The sequence below is a fragment of the Tachyglossus aculeatus genome, chromosome 2, assembly GCF_015852505.1.
Source record: "Tachyglossus aculeatus isolate mTacAcu1 chromosome 2, mTacAcu1.pri, whole genome shotgun sequence".
Classification (NCBI taxonomy): Eukaryota; Metazoa; Chordata; class Mammalia; order Monotremata; family Tachyglossidae; genus Tachyglossus; species Tachyglossus aculeatus.
In genome coordinates, this window is record NC_052067.1 from 145,197,562 (window position 1) to 145,220,100 (window position 22,539).

The window sequence follows — 22,539 nt, forward strand, 5'->3', positions numbered from 1 at the left end:
TCTGAGCCACTTGTCTGCTGTGTGGCCTTGAACAAGTCACTTCACTTCTCTGGACCTCAGTTACCTCTTCTCTAAAGTAGGGATTAAGACTGTGTGGTTGTTGTGGGCAGGAGGTCATCTCTCTTTAGTGTTATATTGTACCTTCCCAAACACTTAGTACAGTTCTCTGCACACAATAAGCGCTCAGTAAATAGGATTGAATGCAAGGTGATCACATTGTCCCCCCGGGGGCTCACAATCTTCATCCCCATTTTACAGATTGAAGGAACTATGGCCTGGAGAAGATAAGTGACTTGCCCAAGGTCACACAGCAGACATGTGGCGGAGCCAGGATTTGAACCCATGACCTCTGACTCCAAAGCCCCTGCTCTTTATACTGAGCCGCGCTGCTTCTGAGCCACTTTTCTGCTGTGTGACCTTGAGCAAGTCACTTCACTTCTCTGGGCCTCAGTTGCCTCTTCTGTAAAGTAAGGATTAAGACTGTGTGGTCATTGTGGGCAGAGGGTCATCTCTCTTTAGTGCTATATTGTACCTTCCCAAGCGCTTAGTACAGTGCTCTGCACACAGTAAGCGCTCAATAAATGCGATTGATTGATTGATTGACTTAGTACAGTTCACTGCACACAGTAAACGCTCAGTAAATAGGATTGAATGTTTGGTATGTTTGGTTTTGTTCTCTGTCTCCCCCTTTTAGACTGTGAGCCCACTGTTGGGTAGGGACTGTCTCTATATGTTGCCAATTTGTACTTCCCAAGCGCTTAGTACAGTGCTCTGCACATAGTAAGCGCTCAATAAATACGATTGATGATGATGATGATGATGATGATGATGATTGAATGCACGAATGAATGACTGTGAGCCCCAGGCGGGACAGGGACTGTGTGCAATCTGATGAACTTGTATGATGATGATGATGATGATGGTATTTGTTAAGCGCTTACTATGTGCCAAGGACTGTTGTAAGCACTGTCTACTCCAGCGGTTAGAATGCTGGCACATAGTAAGCGCTTCACAAATGCCATAAAAAAAAAATTTCATCTGGAACAGGAGACAAGGAGGCAAAAGAGAAAACTGCCAACTTTAAAAATTGTCACGCAACAATGGAAAGTCAGTCAGTCAGTCAATCGTACTTATTGAGAGCTTAATGATGATGATGATGGCGGCATTTGTGAAGCACTTACTGTGTGCAAAGCACTGTTCTAAGTGCTGGGGAGGATACAAGGTGATCACGTTGTCCCCGGGGGGCTCACTGTCTTCATCCCCATTTTGCAGATGAGGGAACTATGGCCCAGAGAAGTGAAGTGACTTGCCCAAGGTCACAAAGCAGACATGGGAGAGCCTGGATTCGAACCCATGACCTCTGACTCCCAAGCACGGGCTCTTTCCACTGAGCCACGCTGCACGCATGTGTGCAGAGCACTGTACTAAATGCTTAGGGGACTATAGTATCACAATAAACACACAATCCCTGTCCACAACGAGCTTACAGTCTAGAGGGGGAGACAGACATTAATAGAAATAAATAAATGACAGATACGGACTTAAGGGCCGTTCATTCATTCATTCAATCGTATTTATTGAGCGCTTACTGTGTGCAGAGCACTGTACTAAGCGCTTGGGAAGTCCAAGTTGGCAACATATAGAGACGGTCCCTACCCAACAGTGGGCTCACAGTCTAAAAGGGGGAGACAGAGAACAAAACGAAGCATATTAACAAAATAAAATCAATAGAATAAATATGGACAAATAAAATAAAGAAATAAATAGAGTAATAAATACATACAAACATCTATACATATATGCAGGTGCTGTGGGGAGGGGAAGGAGGTAAGGCGGGGGAGTAGGAACGGGGGCTGGATTTGTATATATCTGTAATTCTGTTTATTTATTTTGAAAATAATAATAATAGTAATGGCATTTGTTAAGCGCTTACTATGTGCAGAGCACTGTTCTAAGCGCTGGGGGGGTTATAAGGTGATCAAGTTGTCCCACATGGGGCTCACAGTCTTAATCCCCATTTTGCAGGTGAGGTAACGGAGGCTCAGAGAAGTTAAGTGACTTACCCAAGGTCACACAGCAGACATGTGGTGGAGCGGGATTCGAACCCATGACCTCTGACTCCATAGCCCATGCTCTTTCCACTGAGCCACGCTGCTTCTCTTTTGATGCTATTGAAGCCTATTTGTTTTGTTTTGTTGTCTGTCTCCCCCCTTCTAGACTGTGAGCCCATTGTTGGGATTGTCTCCGTCTGTTGCCGAATTGTACTTTCCAAGCGCTTAGTACAGTGCTCTGCACACAGTAAGCGCTCAATAAATACGATTGAATGAATGAATGAATAATGGGAGCAAGTTGGAGCGATGCAGAAGGGAGTGGGAGAAGAGGAAAGGGGGGCTTGAAAGCTTCTTGAGGTGCACAGTGAGGCTCCAGTCAGGGCCTTTTCAGCCACAATTCACATATTCACAGTCTAGAAGGGGGAGGCAGGCAACAAAACATATTAACAAAATAAAATAAATAGAAAAAATATGCACAAATAAAATAAATAAATAATATAAATGTTGATGTGAATGATATTCGCATCAACTCTAATGCATTATACTCACCCAACTGCTTATTATGATGCTCTGCACATGGTAAGCTTTCAGTAAATACCATCGATTGACTGCCGTCTTCTAATAATAATAATAATAATGGCATTTGTTAAGCGCTTACTATGTGCAGAGCACTGTTCTAATTGCTGGAAAATGATGGCATTTATTAAGCGCTTACTATATGCAAAGCACTGTTCTAAGCGCTGGGGAGGTTACAAGGTGATCAGGTTGTCCCAAGGTGGGCTCACAGTCTTCATCCCTATTTTACAGATGAGGGAACTGAAGCAAAGTGCTTCTAATGTGAGGGACAAGCGTATAAAATACATATCACTCAGTCAGTGGTATTTATTGAACTCTTACTGAATTAGAACAACCTCACTTATTTTTGTGAAACATTATACAAATGGCAATTTGTATTCCTTCCTCTCCCCCTCGTCCCCCTCTCCATCCCCCCATCTTACCTCCCTCCCTTCCCCACAGCACCTGTATATATGTATATATGTTTGTACATATTTTTTTTACTCTATTTATTTATTTAATTTATTTGTACATATCTATTCTATTTATTTTATTTTGTTAGTATGTTTGGTTTTGTTCTCTGTCTCCCCCTTTTAGACTGTGAGCCCACTGTTGGGTAGGGACTGTCTTTATATGTTGCCAATTTGTACTTCCCAAGCACTTAGTACAGTGCTCTGCACATAGTAAGCGCTCAATAAATACGATTGATGATGATGATGATGGCAAGGTGGTACTACTCTCTTTCCTCAATTACAATCAAACGACTAGTATAAACTCCTCGTTACAGGGTAACGGTGACTACAATACAAATGATTTTAGGTGGTAAAGTTTAAATCCCACCTGTGATTAGTGAACAAAATAGTAATAGGGGGACAAAGGCTTTCTTACGCTTCAGAATAAGGAAAACAGGAAACAGATGGAACTTCAGCTTTGTAAAATAAGTCCAGCCTAACTGGCTTAATTATCTCATGCAGGTGTTGGATTTTTAATTGCTGTTTTGACCTTATCGTAGTCGCGACTCAAAGTAGCTTACATAAAAAGAACAATTGTTCCAATTCTATTAATAAAATGGCAAATCAGTTGGAGGATATAGGAGTTTGGAATGGCCAAATGGCACAGGAAACCTGAATTATAGGAAGCAGGAAATCTATCTCTTTTTTTCTTTGTTTTGTTCTGCTACCTTGGACTAAATACAATTGTAATTATAGAAGGGATAAAATAACATCACTCAGTCCACCAGTCATAACTTATTGAGCACTTAGCACAGTACCCAGGTGTTTGGAGAGTACAGCGTAACCCTCTGAAGAGCTGACAATTCAATGGGGAAGACAGATATAAAGATATTAACAGTTGAAGTAAGCCAAGTAAGCGCTTAGGTCAGTGCTCTGCACATAGGAAGCGCTCAGTAATGATAATTATGGTATTTGTTAAATGCTCTGCGCATAGGAAGCGCTCAATAATGATTATGGTATTTGTTAAGCATTTAGGTCAGTGAGCCCACTGTTGGGTAGGGACTGTCTCTATGTGTTGCCAACTTGTACTTCCCAAGCGCTTAGTACAGTGCTCTACACACAGTAAGCGCTCAATAAATACGATTGATGATGATGAGACTGAGCTCCCAGACTGAGCCCCTTCCTTCCTCTCCCCCTCGTCCCCCTCTCCATCCCCCCATCTTACCTCCTTCCCTTCCCCACAGCACCTGTATATATGTATATATGTTTGTACATATTTATTACTCTATTTATTTATTTTACTTGTACATATCTATTCTATTTATTTTATTTTGTTAGTATGTTTGGTGTTGTTCTCTGTCTCCCCCTTTTAGACTGTGAACCCACTGTTAGGTAGGGACTGTCTCTATATGTTGCCAATTTGTACTTCCCAAGCGCTTAGTACAGTGCTCTGCACATAGTAAGCGCTCAATAAATACGATTGATGATGATGATAATAGGAAGTGCTCAATAATAACAATTATGGTATTTGTTAAACGCTCTGTGCATTGAAAGCGCTAAATAATGATTATGGTATTTGTTAAGCATTTAGGTCAGTGCTCTGCACATAGGAAGCGCTCAGTAATAATAATTATGGTACTCGTTAAGCGCCCAGACTGAGCCCCCTCCCCATCCCCCCTGCCTTACCTCCTTCCCCTCCCCACAGCACCTGTATATATGTATATATGTTTGTACGTATTTATTACTATATTTATTTATTTATTTTATTTGTACATGTTTATTCTATTTATTTTATTTTGTTAATATGTTTTGTTTTGTTGCCTGTCTCCCCCTTCTAGACTGTGGGCCCACTGTTGGGTAGGGACCGTCTCTAGATGTTGCCAAGGTGGACTTCCCAAGCGCTTAGTACAGTGCTCTGCGTACAGTAAGCGCTCAATAAATACGAATGAATGAATGAATGAACTGAACATACAATTGAACCAACACAACGTATATAATTAGAGAAGCAGCATGGCTCAGTGGAAAAAGCCCAGGCTTTGGAGTCAGAGGTCATGGGTTCAAATCCCAGCTCCGCTAATTGTCAGCTGTGTGACGCTTTGGAGTCAGAGGTCATGGGTTCAAATCCCAGCTCCGCCAATTGTCAGCTGTGTGACTTTGGGCAAGTCACTTCACTTCTCTGTGCCTCAGTTGCCTCATCTGTAAAATGGGGATTAAGACGGTGAGCCCCCCTGGGACAACCTGATCACCTTGTAACCTCCCCAGCGCTTAGAACAGCGCTTTGCACATAGTAAGCGCTTAATAAATGCCATTATTATTATGATGATGATGGTGGCATTTGTTAAGCGCTTACTATGTGCCAGGCACTGTTCTAAGCCGCTAGGGTGGACGCAAGCAAATCGGGTCAAACACAGTCCCCGTCCCACATGGGGCTCACAGTCTTCATCCCCATTTTACAGATGAGGTAACTGAGGCCCAGAGAAGTGAAATGACTTGCCCAAGGTCACACAGCAGACAAGTGATGGAGCCATGACAGACTATGACTGACTCGATGAACTTTATCTACCCCAGTACTTAGAACAGTGCTTGACACGTAGGAAGTGCTTAACATATATCATCATTTATTCATTCATTCAATCGTATTTACTGAGCGCTTACTATGTGCAGAGCACTGTACTAAGCGCTTGGGAAGTACAGTTCGGCAACAGATAGAGACAATTCCTACCCAACAACGGGCTCACAGTCTGGAAGGGAGAGACAGACACCAAACAAAACAACTAGTGTGCATGGCTCAATGGAAAGAGAACGGAGTTGGGAATCAGAATCATGGGTTCTAATCCCGGCTCTGCCACTTGTCAGCTGTGTGACTTTGAGCAAGTCACTTAACCTCTCTGTACCTCAGTTCCCGCAACTGTAAAATGGGGATTAAGTCTGTGAGCCCCACGTGGGACAACCTGATTACCTTATATCTCCCCCCGCAATGCTTAGAACAGTGCTTGGCATATGGTAAGTGCTTCGTGGCTCAATGGAAAGAGCCCGGGCTTTGGAGTCAGAGGTCTTGGGTTTGAATCCCGACTCCGCCACATGTCTGCTGTGTGACCTTGGGCCAGTCACTTAACTTCTCTGAGCCTCAGTTACCTCATCTGTAAATTGGGGATTGACTGTGAGCCCCATGTGGGACAACCTGATCACGTTGTATCCCCCCCAGCGCTTAGAACAGTGCTTTGCACATAGTAAGCGCTTAACAAATGCCATCATTATTATTATTATTATTATTATTAACAAATACCATCATCATCTTTCTTATCGGGATAATCAAGGACACCATTCCTGAAATGCCTACTCCTTTAGTTAGTAGATTTGAGGAGAATCGGACTTTACGTGCTCGCGTTTCTAGGGTCCCAAGGAATAGCCAGCCAGTTAATAATAATAATAATGATGGCATTTATTAAGCACTTACTATATGCAAAGCACCGTTCTAAGCGCTGGGGAGGTTACAAGGTGATCAGGTTGTCCCACGGGGGGCTCACAGTCTTAATCCCCAGTTTACAGATGAGGTAACTGAGGCCCAGAGAAGTGAAGTGACTTACCCAAAGTCACACAGCTGACAAGTGGCAGAGCCGGGATTTGAACCCATGACCTCTGACTCCAGAGCCTGGGCTCTTTCCACTGAGCCACGCTGCTTCTCTAGTAGAGAAGCAGAGCGGTGTAGTGGAAAGTGAGCCCGCTGTTGGCTAGGGAGCGTCTCTATATGTTGCCAACTTGTACTTCCCAAGTGCTTAGTACAGTGCTCTGCACACAGTAAGCGCTCAATAAATTCGATTGAATGAATGAATGAATGACAGAGCACAGGCTTGGGAGTCAGAAGGTCATGAATTCTAATCCCTGCTCTGCCACTTGTGTGTTGTGTGACCTTGAGCAAGTCATTTCACTTCTCTGGGCCTCAGTTACCTCATCTGTAAACAGTGGGGATAAGAGTGTGAGCCCAGTGTGGGACAGGGACATGCCGACTTGTGCTTCCCAAGTGCTTAGTACAGTTCTCTGCACACAGTAAGCGCTCAATAAATATGATTGATTGATTGATTGTCCAACCTGATTAACTTGAATCTACCCCAGTGTTTGGCACATAGTAAGCGCTTAACAAGTACTATTATTATGATTATTACATGGAAGGGTCCTGCTGAAAAGGTGTTGGAAAAGAGGTGGAATGTGAAGACATGGGAAAATAGGTAGAACTCTCACCCAAAAGTGCCCACGTGGGGCCGTTTGGAGCTGGGAAGAAGAATTGGGCCAAATGCATTCAATCGTATTTATTGAGCACTTACTGTGTGCACAGCACTGTACTAAGCGCTTAATATAGCACTGAGCAGTTTTGCAAGGTAGTGGCGAAGGAATGTGGCACTAGTCTTGGGCTGGAATCATCCAAGGAAGAGAAAAGATTCATTTTAATATGTTAATATGTTATTAATATAATTATAATTATTTATATATATAATTATAATTAATATATATTAACATATATTAATATGTTTTGTTTTGTTTTGTCATCTGTCTCCCCCTTCTAGACTGTGAGACCATTATTGGGTAGGGACCGGCTCTATATGCTGCCAACTTGTACTTCCCAAGCGCTTAGTCCAGTGCTCTGCCCACAGTAAGCGCTCAGTAAATATGATTGAATGAATTTTACAGTTGTTTTACTGGTATTCGTTAAAGCCCGGACTGTGTGCCGGGCACTGTTCTAAACGCTGGGGTAGATACAAAGTAATCAGGTTGGACACAGTCCTTGTCTGTCAATCAGTCAGTCATATTTATTGAGCACTTACTGTGTGCGGAGCATGTACTAAGCGCTTGGAAGAATACAGTGCCACCATAAGCAGACACATTCCCTGCCCACAGTGAGCTTACAGCCTAGAGTGGGGGAGACAGACATTAATATAAATAAATAAATGATAGATATGGATATAAGTGCTGTGGGGCCGGGTGGGGGCAAGAACAAGGGGAGCAAGTTAGGGCAACGTAGAAGGGAGTGGGAGAAGAGGAAAGGAAGGATTAGTTAGGGAAGGCCTCATGGAGGAGATGGGCCTTCAGTAAGGCTTTCAATAATAATAATAATAATAATAATAATTGGCATTTGTTAAGCGCTTACTATGTGCAAAGCACTAAGAGGGGGAGAGTCATTGTCTGTTGTCCCCCTCTCCATCCCCCCATCTTACCTCCTTCCCTTCCCCACAGCACCTGTATATATGTATATATGTTTGTACATATTTATTACTCTATTTATTTATTTATTTTACTTGTACATATCTATTCTATTTATTTTATTTTGTTAGTATGTTTGGTTTTGTTCTCTGTCTCCCCCTTTTAGACTGTGAGCCCACTGTTGGGTAGGGACCGTCTCTATATGTTGCCAACTTGTACTTCCCAAGCGCTTAGTCCAGTGCTCTGCACACAGTAAGCGCTCAATAAATACGATTGATGATGATGATGATGTTGGATTGGAGGAGGGAGGGCGTCCCAGGCCAGAGGCAGGACGAGCGCGAGAGGTCATCGAGGAGATAGATGAGATGGAGGTACAGTGAAAAGGTTAGATTTACAGGATGCTGGATGGATTGTAGTAGGAGAATAATGAGGTGAGGTACAGGGGTAAGGTGACTGAGTGCTTTAAAGCCATGGTAAGGAGGTTATTTGGGACGTGGACGTGGATGAGCAACCATTGGAGGTTCTTGAGGAGTGGGGAAATGTGGCCTGAATATTTTTGTAGAAAAACGATCCAGCCACCAGAGTGATATCAATCAATCAATCAATCAATCGTATTTATTGAGCGCTTACTGTGTGCAGAGCACTGTACTAAGCGCTTGGGAAGTACAAGTTGGCAACATATAGAGACGGTCCCTACCCAACAGCGGGTTCACAGTCTAAAAGGGGGAGACAGAGAACAAAACCAAACATGCTAACAAAATAAAATAAATAGAACAGATAGGTACAAGGAAAATAAATAAATAAATAAAGATGGACTGGAGTAGGGAGAGACAGGAGGCTGGGAGTCAGCAAGGAGGCTGATACAGTAATCAAAGGTGGGATAGGGTAAGTGCTTGGATTAACACAGTTCATTCATTCATTCATTCAATCGTATTTATCGAGCACTTACTGTGTGCAGAGCACTGTACTAAGCGCTTGGGAAGTACAAATTGGCAACATATAGAGATGGTCCCTACCCAACAGTGGGCTCACAGTTGTAATAATAATAATAATGATAATGACATTTATTAAGCATTTACTATGTGCAAAGCACTGTTCTAAGCGCTGGGGTAGATACAGGGTAATCAAGTTGTCCCCCGTGGGGCTCACAGACTTAATCCCCATTTTACAGGTGAGGTAACTGAGGCACAGAGTAGTGAAGTGACTTGCCCAAAGTCACACAGCTGACAAGTGGTGGAGCCGGGATTAGAACCCATGACCTCAGACTCCAAAGCCCGGGCTCTTTCCACTGAACCACGCTGCTTCCAACGTAGTAGTTGGATGGAGAGGTGAGGGCAGGTTTTAGCGATGTTGTGAGGGTGGGGCCAACACAATTTAGTGATGGATTGAATATATGGGTTGAATGAGAGACAGGAGTCAAGGATAATGCCAAGATTAGGGACTTGTGAGACAGGAAGGATGGTGGTGCCATCTTCAGTGATGGCGAAGTCACAGGGAGGACAGGGTTTGGGGGGAACATAAGGAGTTCTGCTTTAGACGTCTTAAATATGAGGTGATGGGAGGAAGTAGAAGGAAGTAGAGATGCCTTGAAAACAGGAGGAAATGCAAGACTGCAGGGAGGGAGAGATATCAGGGCTGGAAATGTGGGTTTGGGAATTACCTGCATAGAGGTGGTAATTGAAGCCATGGGAGCGAATGAGTTCTCCAGTGGAGTGGGTGTAGATGGAGAATAGAAGGAGACCCAGAATTGAGCCTTGAGGGACCCCCACAGTTAGGGAGTGGGAGGCAGAGGAGGAGCCCACAAAAGAGACTGGGGATGAGCTGCCAGAGAGTTAGAAGGAGAACCAGGAGAGGACAGTGTCAGTGAAGTCGAGCTTGGATAATGTTGCCAGGAGAAAAGGGAGGATGACAGTGTCGAAGTCAGCTGAGAGGTAGAGGCCATTGGATTTGGCAAGAAGGAGATCATTGGTGATCATCTTTAAGACTGTGAGCCCACTGTTGGGTAGGGACTGTCTCTATATGTTGCCAACTTGTACTTCCCAAGCGCTTAGTACAGTGTTCTGCACACAGTAAGCGCTCAATAAATATGATTGATTGATTGATTGATTGATTGGTGACCTTTGACAGGGTGGTTTCTGTGGAGTGAAGGGGATGGAAGCTCCTCTGGTGCTAACCTTCTCACTGGGCCTCGTTCTCGCCTGTCCCACCGTAGACCCCTGGCTCACGTCCTACCTCTGGCCTGTAATGCCCTTCCTCCTCAAATCTGCCAAACGAGCACACTTTCCCCCCTTCAAAACCCTACTGAAAACTCACCTCCTTCAGGACGCCTTCATGGACTAAGTGCCCCTTTTCCTAGGCTCCCTCTCCCTCCCCATCGCCCCACTCCCTCCTTCTGCTTCACCCCCCTCCCTGCCCCGTAACACTTGTGTGTATATCTGTACATATTTATAATTCTATTTATTTTATTAATGATGTGTATATATAGTAATAATAATAATAATGGCGTTTATTAAGCGCTTACTATGTGCAAAGCACTGTTCTAAGCGCTGGGGAGGTTACAAGGTGATCGGGTTGTCCCACTGGGGGCTCACAGTCTTCATCCCCATTTTACAGATGAGGGAACTGAGGCCCAGAGAAGTGAAGTGACTTGCCCAAAGTCACACAGCTGACAATTGTCAGAGCCGGGGTTTGAACCCGTGACCTCTGACTCCAAAGCCTGTGCTCTTTCCACCGAGCCACACTGCTTCTCTCTGTATATCTATTATCTATATCTATTATATCTATATTATATCTATTATATATCTACAATTGTATTTATTTATATTGATGCTATTGATGCCTGTTTACTTGTTTTGAAGTCTGCCTCCCCCCCCCGTCTAGACCGTGAGCCGTTTGAAGGCAGGGATTGTCTCTGTTGCTGAATTGTGTTTTCCAAGTGCTTAGTACAGTGCCCTGCACACAATAAGCACTCAATAAATACAACTGAGTGAATGAATGAATAAATGAATGAATGAATGAATGAATGAATGAATGGAAGCCCAGTTGGAGGGGGTCAGAGAGAGAATTGGAGGAGAGGAAGTGGAGGCAGCAGGTGTAGACAACTCGATCAAGGAGTTTGGAGAAGAATTGAGATAACTGGAAGGAGCTGAGGGGTCAAGGGAGGGTTTTATTTAGGATGGGGGAGACATGGACGTGTTCGAAAGCAGTGGGGAAGAAGCCATTGGAGAAGGAACATTTGAAGCGGGGGACGAGTGCTTCGATAAGGTGCAAAGGGATGGGATTGACTATGCAGGTGGAGGCGGTGGATTTGGAGAGAAGGCCGGAGCTCTCCTCTTGAGATACTGTTGAGAAAGATGGGAGAGTTGAAGAAGTGGCAGGAGGCGGGAGAGACTGGGGAGGGGCAGGGAGGATTTTAGCCTGATAGTCTCAATTTTCTCAATAATGTAGGTGGCCAGGTCTTTAGGGGCAAGGGATGGGGGTTTGAGGAGAGGGAGTTAAGTGTGTGTAGAACAACTGACCAGGGTGATGGGCATGGGTGTTAATAAGGATGGAGAAATAATTTTGCCAGGCAGAGGAGAGGGCAGAGTTAAAGCATGCAAGGATAAACTTGAAACGGTCAACGTAGGCCCGATATCTGGATTTCCTCCAGCAGCGCTCTGTGGTTCGTTCACAAGAGTGGAGGCAGATTGTGGGGTAATCCAGGGATGGGGGTTAGTGGTATGAGATAGACCAGAGGAGAGGAGAGCGACTGAGTTGAGCTCAGTAGAGAGGGTGGTGTTGAAATCAATCAATCAATCGTATTTATTGAGCGCTTACTGTATGCAGAGCACTGTACTAAGCGCTTGGGAAATACAAGTTGGCAACATATAGAGACGGTCCCTACCCAACAGTAGGCTCACAGTCTGGAAGAAAGCATCAGTTTGGTCATCAAGGGAAGGCAGATTGGGTATGGAGGCTAGATAGATAAATAGAAGTTAATGTGAGTCAAAAACAGGTGTTAAGGCTCAAAGAGCAGTGAGTAATAATTCAGTTGGATGGGCAAACCTGGGAAGCTGGATCAGGGAATCGGGGAATCCTTCCTGGAGGAGGAGGGCTTTGAAGGAGGAAAATTGTGTGGAGGGAGTTCTAGCCAAGAGGAAGGATAGAGTGAGGGGTTACGGGGGCCCAGCGAGATTTAGCAGCATGGTTTAGTGGTCAGAGCCTGGGTTTGGGAGTCGGAGGATGTAGGTTCTAATCCTGGCTCCACCACGTGAATGCTGTGTGACCTGGGGCAATTCACTTCACTTCTCTAAGACTCAGCTACCTCATCTGTAAAATGGGGATGAAGACTGTGAGCCCCACGTGGGACAGGGACTGAATCCAGTCTGATTTCTTTGTATCTACCCTAGCGCTAGGAATAGTGCTTAGCACGTAGTAAGGGCTAGCGGCGTAGCGTAGTGGATAGAGCACGGGCCTGGGATTCAGAAGATCATGAATATTACTCTATTTATTTATTTATTGTACTTGTACATATCTATTCTATTTATTTTATTTTGTTAGTAAGTTTGGTTTTGTTCTCTGTCTCACCCTTTTAGACTGTGAGCCCACTGTTGGGTAGGGACTATCTCTATATGTTGCCAACTTGTTCTTCCCAAGTGCTTAGTACAGTGCTCTGCACACAGTAAGTGCTCAATAAATGCAATTGATTGATTGATTGATGGGTTCTGATCCCAGCTCCGCCACTTTCATTCATTCATTGTCGTGTTTATTGAGCGCTTACTGTGTGCAGAGCACTGGACTGAGCACTTGGGAAGTACAAATCAGCAACATATAGAGACGGTCCCTACCCAACAGTGGCCTCACAGTCTAGAAGGGGGAGACAGACAACAAAACAAAACATGTAGACAAGTGTCCAAATCGTCCGAACAAATCGAATTATAGCTATATGCACATGCTGTGTGATCTTGGGCAAGTCTCTTGACTTCTCTGTGCCTCAGTTACCTCATCTGTAAAATGGGGATTGAGACTGTGAACCCCACATGGGGCAGGGACTGTGTCCAACCCAATTTGCTTTTATTCCCCCCCAGTGCTTAGTACAGTACCTGGCACATAGTAAGCGCTTAACAAATACCATAATTATTGATTCTTATTAGAATCAGAGGAACAAAGGTGAGAGGGTAGTGGAAGAAAAGAGCTTTTAGGTAAGAGGGAAAGAGTCATGGAAAGGCTTTCAAGTCAAAGGTCAGGAGTTTGTGGCTTAATGGAAAGAGTCCGGGCTTGGGAGTCCAGAGGTCATGGGTTCTAATCCCACTCCACCACATGTCTGCTGTGTGACCTTGGGCAAGTCACTTAACTTCTCTGAGCCTCAGTTACCTCATCTGTAAAATGGGGATTAAGACCGGGAGCCCCTCGTGGGACAACCTGATCACCTTTTATCCCCCCCAGTGCTTAGAACAGTGCTTTGCACATAGTAAGCGCTTAACAAATGCCATTATTATTTTTATTATTATGTGGAAAGGATCTCGAAGGCATTAGACTTCAATTTCAGGAAATGAAAACTTGGATATAGTCCATTATTGTACATCATTTTCTGGAAGCTTGGAAACCGTCTCCTCTGCAATCTTGCATTTCTTCATACGTATCCCCATATGTATCCCACCAGGGACTCAAGTGGCTTAGTGGAAAGAGCCCAGATTTGTGAGTCAAAGGTTGTGGGTTCTAATTCCACCTCCGCCACCTGTCAGCTGTGTGACTTTGGGCAAGTCACTCAACTTCTCTGTGCCTCAGTTCCCTCATCTGTAAAGTGGGGATTAAGACTGTGAACCCCACGTGGGACAACCTGATTAACTCGTATCTACCCCGGCGTTTAGAACAGTGCTTGGCACATGGTAGGTGCTTAACAAGTACCGTCATTATTATTATTACCCACATGGCCAAATCTGTCCTTCCTCATCTTCCCTCCCAAATCCCCTCTTCCACCCAACTTTCCCATCACAGTCAAAACCACCGCCATGTTGGGAAGGAGAAAAGGAATTCCTTACTGGAAGTCAGGAGTCTCGGATTCTTGTCCTGCCTCTGCCCCCTGCTTGCTACCAGTCCATGGACGAGTTACTTGACTTCTCTGCACCTCAGTTTCCTCATCTGTAATATAGGAATAAAATACCCATTTCCTCTCTCTCCCATGGACAGTGGGACAGGGACTGTGTCCACTCTGATAATCTTGTATTTCCCACAGAGCTAAGCATATAACAGGCCCTTAATGAATAGTATCATTATTATTCAGTCAGTCAGTCAGTCGTATTTATTGAGCACTTACTGAGTGCAGAGCACTGGACTAAGCGCTTGGGAAGTACAAGTTGGCAACACTGTACCCAACAACGGGCTCACAGTCTGGAAGGGGGAGACAGACAACAAAACAAAACATGTGGACAGGTGTCAAGTCATCAGAATAAATAGAAAAAAAGCTAGATGTACAGCATTAACAAAATAAATAGAATAGTAAATATGTACAAGTAAAATAAATAGAGTAATAAATCTGTACAAACATATATACAGGTGCTGTGGGGAGGGGAAGGAGGTAAGGCAGGGAATTATGTTATGGAAGGGTTTATAGTTTTATGTTTTTAGGTTACTGCTTTCCCCCTTCTTACTGGTTACCTGCAATAAGGAATTTATGCTGTAACTGGTAGGCAATATCAAGCAACCTTTCAACTATACAGAGAATTGAGAATTGTAAGAAACGGTGTTGTTTATACTGAAGAACGTAACTAAGAACTCTCTGATGTTCAAGGATGCTACTACATTCTTTACCCAGTATGGATATCTGTATAAAAATAATAATAATAATAATGATAATAATAATAATTATAATTATAATGATGGTATTTGTTAAACTCTTACTATGTGCAAAGCACAATTCTAAGTGCTGGGGAGGTTACAGGGTGATCAGGTTGTCCCACTGGGGGCTCACAGTTTTAATCCCCACTTTACAGATGAGGGAACTGAGGCCCAGAGAAGTGAAGTGACTCGCCCAAGGTCACACAGCTGACAGTTGGCAGAGCCGGTATTTGAACCCATGACCTCTGACTCCAAAGCCCGGGCTCTTTCCACTGAGCCACGCTGCTTCTCCAAGCTGTAGCTCATTGGTTCATTCATTCATTCATTCAGTCGTATTTTTTAAGTGCTTACTGTTTATGAAGCTTATCTAAAACTTGAAGAGTTTTATTTTAGGACAGTGCTATACTTCTGAAGGAAGGCTGCTACTATTTTTTATGGGATTTAAGGGCTTACTATGTGCCAGGCATTGTACTAAGCGCTGGGGTATAAGCAACATGTCATAGTGGATGGAGCACGGGGCCTTAGAGTTAGACGGTCATGGGTTCTAATTCCGGCACCGCCAGTTGTCTGCTGTGTGACCTCGGGCAAGTCATTTTATTCATTCATTCATTCAATCGTATTTATTGAGCACTTACTGTGTGCAGAGCACTGGACTAAGTGCTTGGAAAATATAGTTCGGCAACAGCTAGAGACAGTCCCTACCCAACAATGGGCTCAAAGGTAGAAGGGGCGAAACAGACAATAAAACAAAACAAGTAGACAGGCATCAATAGCATTAAAATAGGTAACTAGAATTATAGATATATATACATCATTAATAGAATAAATAGAATAATAAATAGGTACAAATATACACAAGTGCTGTGGGGAGAGGAAGGGGGTAGAGCAGAGGGAGGGAGTAGGGTCGATGGGGAGGAGGAGCAGAGAAAAAGGGGGGCTCAGTCTGGGAAGGCCTCCTGGAGGAGGTGAGCTTTAAGTAGGGCTTTGAAGGGAGGAAGAGAGCTAGCTTGGTGGATGGGCAGAGGGAGGGCATTCCAGGCCAGGGGGAGGACGTGGGCCGGGGGTGGACGGCGGGACGGGAGGGAACGAGGCCCAGTGAGGAGGTTAGCGGTGGCAGAGGAGCGGAGGGTGCGGGCTAGGCCGGAGAAGGAGAGAAGGGAGGTGATGGACAGCCTTGAAGCCAATAGTGAGGAGTCTTTACTTAATACAAAGGTTGATAGGCAACCACTGGAAATTTTTGAGGAGGGGAGTGACATGCCCAGAGCGTTTCTGTAGAAAGATAATTCAGGTAGCAGCGAGAAGTAAAGACTGAAGTGGGGAGAGGCAGGAGGTTGGGAGATCAGAGAGGAGGCTGATGCAGTCATCCAGTTGGAATAGGATGAGAGATTGAACCAGCAAGGTAGCGGTTTGGATGGAGAGGAAAGGGCGGATCTTGGCGATGTTGTGGTGGTGAGACCGGCAGGTTTTGGTGACGTCTTGGATGTGTGGGGTGAATGAGAGAGCGGAGTCGAGGATGACACCAAGGTTGCGGGCTTGTGAGACGGGAAGGATGGTAGTGCCGTCCACAGAGACAGAAAGTCAGGGATAGGACAGGGTTTGGTGGGGAAGATAAGGAGCTCAGTCTTGGATTTCACTTCTCTGTGCCTCAGTTACCGCGTCTGTAAAATGGGAATTGAGACTGTGAGCCCCAGGTGGGACAGGGACTACGTCCAACCTGATTTGCTTGTATCCACCTCAGCGCTTAGTACAGTGCCTGTCACATAATCAGCAACTAAAAAATACCACAGTTATTATTATTATTATTATTGTTATTATTAAAAGCCGATCAGTTTGGACAGAGTCTGTGTGTCACAGTCATTTTACAGATGAGGTAACTGAGGCACAGAGGAGTGAATAATAATAATAATTGTGGTATTTTTTAAGCACTATGTGCCAGACCCTGTACTAAGCGCTAGGGTGAATACAAGCAAGTCATCTTGGGCAAAGTCCCTGTCCCACATGGGGCTCACAGTCTTAGTCCTCATTTTACAGGTGAGGTAACTGAGGCCCAGAAAAGTGAAGTGACTTGTCCAAGGTCACACAGCAGATACGTGGTGAAGCTGGGATTAGAACCTAGGTCTTTCCAATTTCCAGGCCTGTGCTCTGTCCACGAGGACACACTGTTTCGATTGTGAGTTCTGTAGAGTAGGGTCATACCATTGTTTTTGTCTACTATTTCTGTAATTGTTGTATTTTACTCTCCCAAGTGCTTAGTACAACATTCCGCCCACAGCAAGCACTCAGTTAATACCACTGGTTGGGTGATGTATATCCAGCCTCTTGATTATGTCTCTTGTTAGTTGAAACCTAAGTCACAGATTCCTGTCTGCTTTTCCTCCTCAATATTTCATGGTTTTGCTCTGCCCTTTCCATCCAAAATGACCCCAGGCTGGTCAAGGCATTTCAGACCGCAGCTATGTAGTGATTATCTCTCCCTCCTGCCATTTCGTATTTCCCCCTGCCTTCAGGACATCTCTACTTGGATGTCCCACCATCACCTCAAGCTTAACCTGTCCAAAACAGAGCTCCTCATCGTCCCATCCAAACCCTGTCCTCCCCGTGACTTTCCCACCACCATTCTCCCTGTCCCACAAGCTGTTAGTTGGGGGGCTCCTTCCCCCTGCCCCATCCCTCCCCTATGTCACTTCCAGTTCCCCAACTGGGAGAGGAGGCAATGTCGTCACCTCAGGCCTCGACGCCCCCACCGTGGCCCCCATTAATACGCGCAAATTCGTGAACCGTTCCCCAGTTTTCTGATGAGCTTAGTACAGTGCTTCAAGCGCTTAGTAGAGTGCCAAGCACTTAGTACAGTGCTCTGCATGCAGTAAGCGCTCAATAAATACAATTGATTGATTGATTGATGAGCTTGCCCATCCGCCAAGCTAGCTCTCTTCCTCCCTTCAAGGCCCTACTGAGAGCTCACCTCCTCCAGGAGGCCTTCCCACACTGAGAACTGTTAGTATGTTTGGTTTTGTTCTCTGTCTCCCCCTTCTAGACTGTGAGCCCACTGTTGGGTAGGGACTCTCTCTATTTGTTGCCAACTTGGACTTCCCAAGCGCTTAGTACAGTGCTCTGCACACAGTAAGCGCTCAATAAATACGATTGATGATGATGATGATGACTGAGCCCCTTCCTTCCTCTCCCCCTCGTCCCCCTCTCCATCCCCCCCGCCTTACCGCCTTCCCTTCCCCACAGCACCTGTATATATGTATATATGTTTGTACAGATTTATTACTCTATTTATTTTACTTGTACATATCTATTCTATTTATTTTATTTTGTTAGTATGTTTGGTTTTGCTCTCTGTCTCCCAGTTTTAGACTGTGAGCCCACTGTTGGGTAGGGACCGTCTCTATATGTTGCCGACTTGTACTTCCCAAGCGCTTAGTACAGTGCTCTGCACACAGTAAGCGCTCAATAAATACGATTGATTGATTGATGACTTGACACCTGTCCACGTGTTTTGTTTTGCTGTCTGTCTCCCCCTTCTAGGCTGTCAGCCCGTTGTTGGGTAGGGGCCGTCTCTAGATGTGGCCAAGCGCTTAGTCCAGTGCTCCGCACACAGTAAGCGCTCAATAAATATGATTGAATGAATGAATGTCAAATGGGGGTGAAGACTGTGAGCCCGCCGTGGGACAGCCTGATCACCTTGTAACCTCCCCAGCGCTTAGAACAGTGCTTGGCACATAGTAAGCACCTAATAAATGCCATCATTATTTTTATTAAGTCACTTCACTTCTGTGAGCCTCAGTTCTATCATCTGTCTTCTAGACTGTGAGCCCGTTGTTGGGTAGGGACCGTCTCTAGATGTGGCCAACTTGGACTTCCCAAGCACTTAGTCCAGTGCTCTGCACACAGTAAGCGCTCAATAAATACGATTGAATGAATAACACTGGGATTAACTTTCATTCATTCATTCAATCATATTTATAGAGCGCTTACTGTATGCAGAGCGCTGTCCTAAGAGCCCGGGCTTGGGAGTCAGAGGTCATGGGTTCTAATCCCGGCTCCGCCGCTTTCAGCTGGGTGACTTTGGGCAAGTCACTTCACTTCTCTGGCCCTCAGTTCCCTCATCTGGAAAATGGGGATTAAGACTGTGAGCCCCATGTGGGACAACCTGATTGTCTTGTATCCCCCCCAGTGTTTAGAACAGTGCTTGGCATATATTAAATGCTTAACAAATGTCATCATTATTATGATGATGATGATGATGATTACAATATAACAATAAACAGATATATTCTCTGCGCACAATGACTTCAACTCATCTCTCTCATTCAACACCCACATTCAGTCTGTCACCAAATCCTGTCAGTTTAGCCTTCACAACATCGCTAAAATCTGTGCATTCCTCCCTTCCAAACTGCTACCGCATTAATCCAAGCACTTAATCCTATCCTGCCTGGATGACTTCATCAGCCTCCTTGCTGACCTCCCATCCTCCTGTGTCTTCCCACTCCAGTCCATACTTCACTCCTCTCTCCCTGTATCTTTTTAATACAAAACTGTTCAGTCCATGTTTCCCCCCACCTCAGGAACCTCCAGTGGTTGCCCATCCACCTCCACGTCAAACAGAAACTCCTCCCCATCGGCCTCCTCCCCATCGGCCTCCTCCCCATCGGCTTTAAAGCCGTCGATCTCTTGTCCCCTCCTACCTTACGTCCCTGATTTCTTACTACAGTCCATCCCGCACACTTTGCTCCTCTAATGCTAACCTACTCTCTGAACCTCTTTCTCGTCTGTCTCTCCCCTGACCCCTTGTCCTCAAATTCAGCTCTTAGAACACTGCTCAGCGCTTAGAACAGTGCTTTGCACATAGTAAGCGCTTAATAAATGCCATCAAAAAAAAAAAATCTGCCTCTGGCCTAAGACTTCCTCCCTGTTTATATTCATTCGTTCATCCAATCGTTTTATTGAGCGCTTACTGTGTGCAGAGCACTGTACTAAGCCCTTGGGGAAGTACAACACAGCAACAAACAGTGACATTCCCTGTCCACAATGAGCTTAAAGCTCATAACGGTCAGATGTTCACTCTCTCCCACCTTCAAAGCCTTATTAATAATAATAATAATAATAATGGCATTTGTTAAGCGCTCACTATGTGCAAAGCACTATTCTAAGCGCAGGGGAGGATACAAGGTGATCAAGTTGTCCCACGTGGGGCTCACAGTCTTAATCGCTATTTTACAGATGAGAGAACCGAGGCACAGAGAAGTTAAATGACTTGCCCAAAGTCACACAGCTGACAAGTGGCGGAGCGGGGATTTGAACCCATGACCTCTGACTCCCAAGCTCGGGCTCTTTCCACTGAGCCACGCTGCTACACATCACCTCCAGGAGGCCTTCCCAGACTAAGCCCTCCTTTCCTCTTCTCCCACTCCCTTCAGCGTCACCCTGGCACTTGGATTTGCAGCCTTTATTCACCCCCTCCAGCCCCATAGCACTTATGTACAGATCTGTAATTCAATTTATTCATTATATTACAGTCCTTCTAGACTGTAAGCTCATTGTGGACAGGGAAAGTGTCTACCTATCCTGTTCTGCTGTACTCTCCTGAGTGCTCTGTACAGTGTTCTGCACGCAGTAAGCACTCAATAAGTATCACTGATTGAGTGATGGATAGTCTTGTAGTCTTCCCCCTCGTCCCCCTCTCCATCCCCCCCATCTTACCTCCTTCCCTTCCCCACAGCACCTGTATATATGTATATATGTTTGTACATATTTATTACTCTATTTATTTATTTATTTTACTTGTACATATCTATTCTATTTATTTTATTTTGTTAGTACGTTTGGTTTTGTTCTCTGTCTCCCCCTTTTAGACTGTGAGCCCACTGTTGGGTAGGGACTGTCTCTATATGTTGCCAATTTGTACTTCCCAAGCGCTTAGTACAGTGCTCTGCACCATAGTAAGCGCTCAATAAATGTGATTGATGATGATGATGAGTAGTGATGGGGGAATCCACTGAACTAGAGAAGCAGGACAGTGCAATGAGTAGAGCAGGGACTGAGAGTCAGAGGTCGTGGGTTCTCATCCCGGCTCCGCCCCTTGTCCGCTGTGTGACCTCGGGCAAGTCACTTCACTTCTCTGGGCCTCAGTTCTCTCATCTGTACTAACAATAATAATAATGGAGTTGGTTAATAATAATAATAATAACGACATTTGTTGAGCACTTACTATGTGCAAAGCACTGTTCTAAGCGCTGGGGAGGTTACAAGGTGATCAGGTTGCCCCACGGGGGGGCTCACAGTCTTCATCCCCATTTTACAGATGAGGGAACTGAAGCACAGAGAGGTGAAGTGACTTGCCCAAAGTCACACAGCTGACAAGTGGCGGAGCCAGGATTAGAGCCCATGACCTCTGACTCCAAAGCCCGGGCTCTTTCCACTGAGCCACGCTTTGTTAATCAATCAATCAATCAATCGTATTTATTGAGTGCTTACTGTGTGCAGAGCGCTGTACTAAGCGCTTGGGAAGTACAAGGTGGCAACATATGGAGACAGTCCCTACACAACAGTGGGTTCACAGTCTAGAAGGGGGAGACAGAGAACAAAACCAAACTTACTAACAAAATAAAATAAATAGAATAGATATGTACAAGTAAAATAAATAAATAAATAGAGTAATAAATATGTACAAACATATATACATATATACAGGTGGTTTGGGGAAGGGAAGGAGGTTAACTATTGTTAAGCACTTACTATGTGCCAAGCACTGTTCTAAGCACTGGATTGAAACTGTGAGCCCCACGTGGGACAGGGACTATGTCCAACCCAATTTGCTTGTATCCACACCAGCGCTTAGTACAGTGATTGGCACATAGTAAACGCTTAACCAATACCGCAATTATTATTACTATCGTTATTTTTACCAACTAAGAACTTGGGGAAGTACAAAGATGCACAATCAGTCGTATTTATAGAGCACTTACGGTACTAAGCTCTTAAGATCTGTTTTTTTCTTTCAAGGAAATTATTGCCCTTCAGTGTGAATGTTGCAGTCCCAGCCGTGTCTGAATCTGAGGATTGTCTAAAGTACAATGGGGAAAGGAGGTGTTTTGGAATTACAATTTCCAAGCATCTGTGTTTTGCCGTGGAACATCGGAGCATGCCCTGAGTCAGGGGTCTTTTGAAACTATTTTTGGCACAGTAGCTCATCAGGGACTGTTCTGAAAGTAACAGATGTACAACCATTTTTACCCCCACCTCTAGTGAGTAATGTTCCTAAGCTTGGATTCAATAAGCTTCTCCATTTTATCTTTAATTACATTTGGAAGCTTGGATTCAATAGGCTTCTCCATTTTATCTTTAATTCCATTCAGAAGCTTGGATTCAATAGGCTTCTCCATTTTATCTTCAATTCCATTCGTATAATAATAAGAAGAAGAATAATGGTATTTGTTTTAAGTGCTTACTATGTGCCAGGC

The 22,539-nt window shown here is 44.6% G+C and overlaps 1 protein-coding gene across 3 annotated transcripts in view; it reads left to right on the forward strand.

The window, feature by feature from the left end:
• The window catches only part of FGD4 (FYVE, RhoGEF and PH domain containing 4), a 387,351-nt gene that overhangs the window by 294,885 nt on the left and 69,927 nt on the right, over positions 1-22,539 (forward strand). The window lies entirely within an intron of this gene.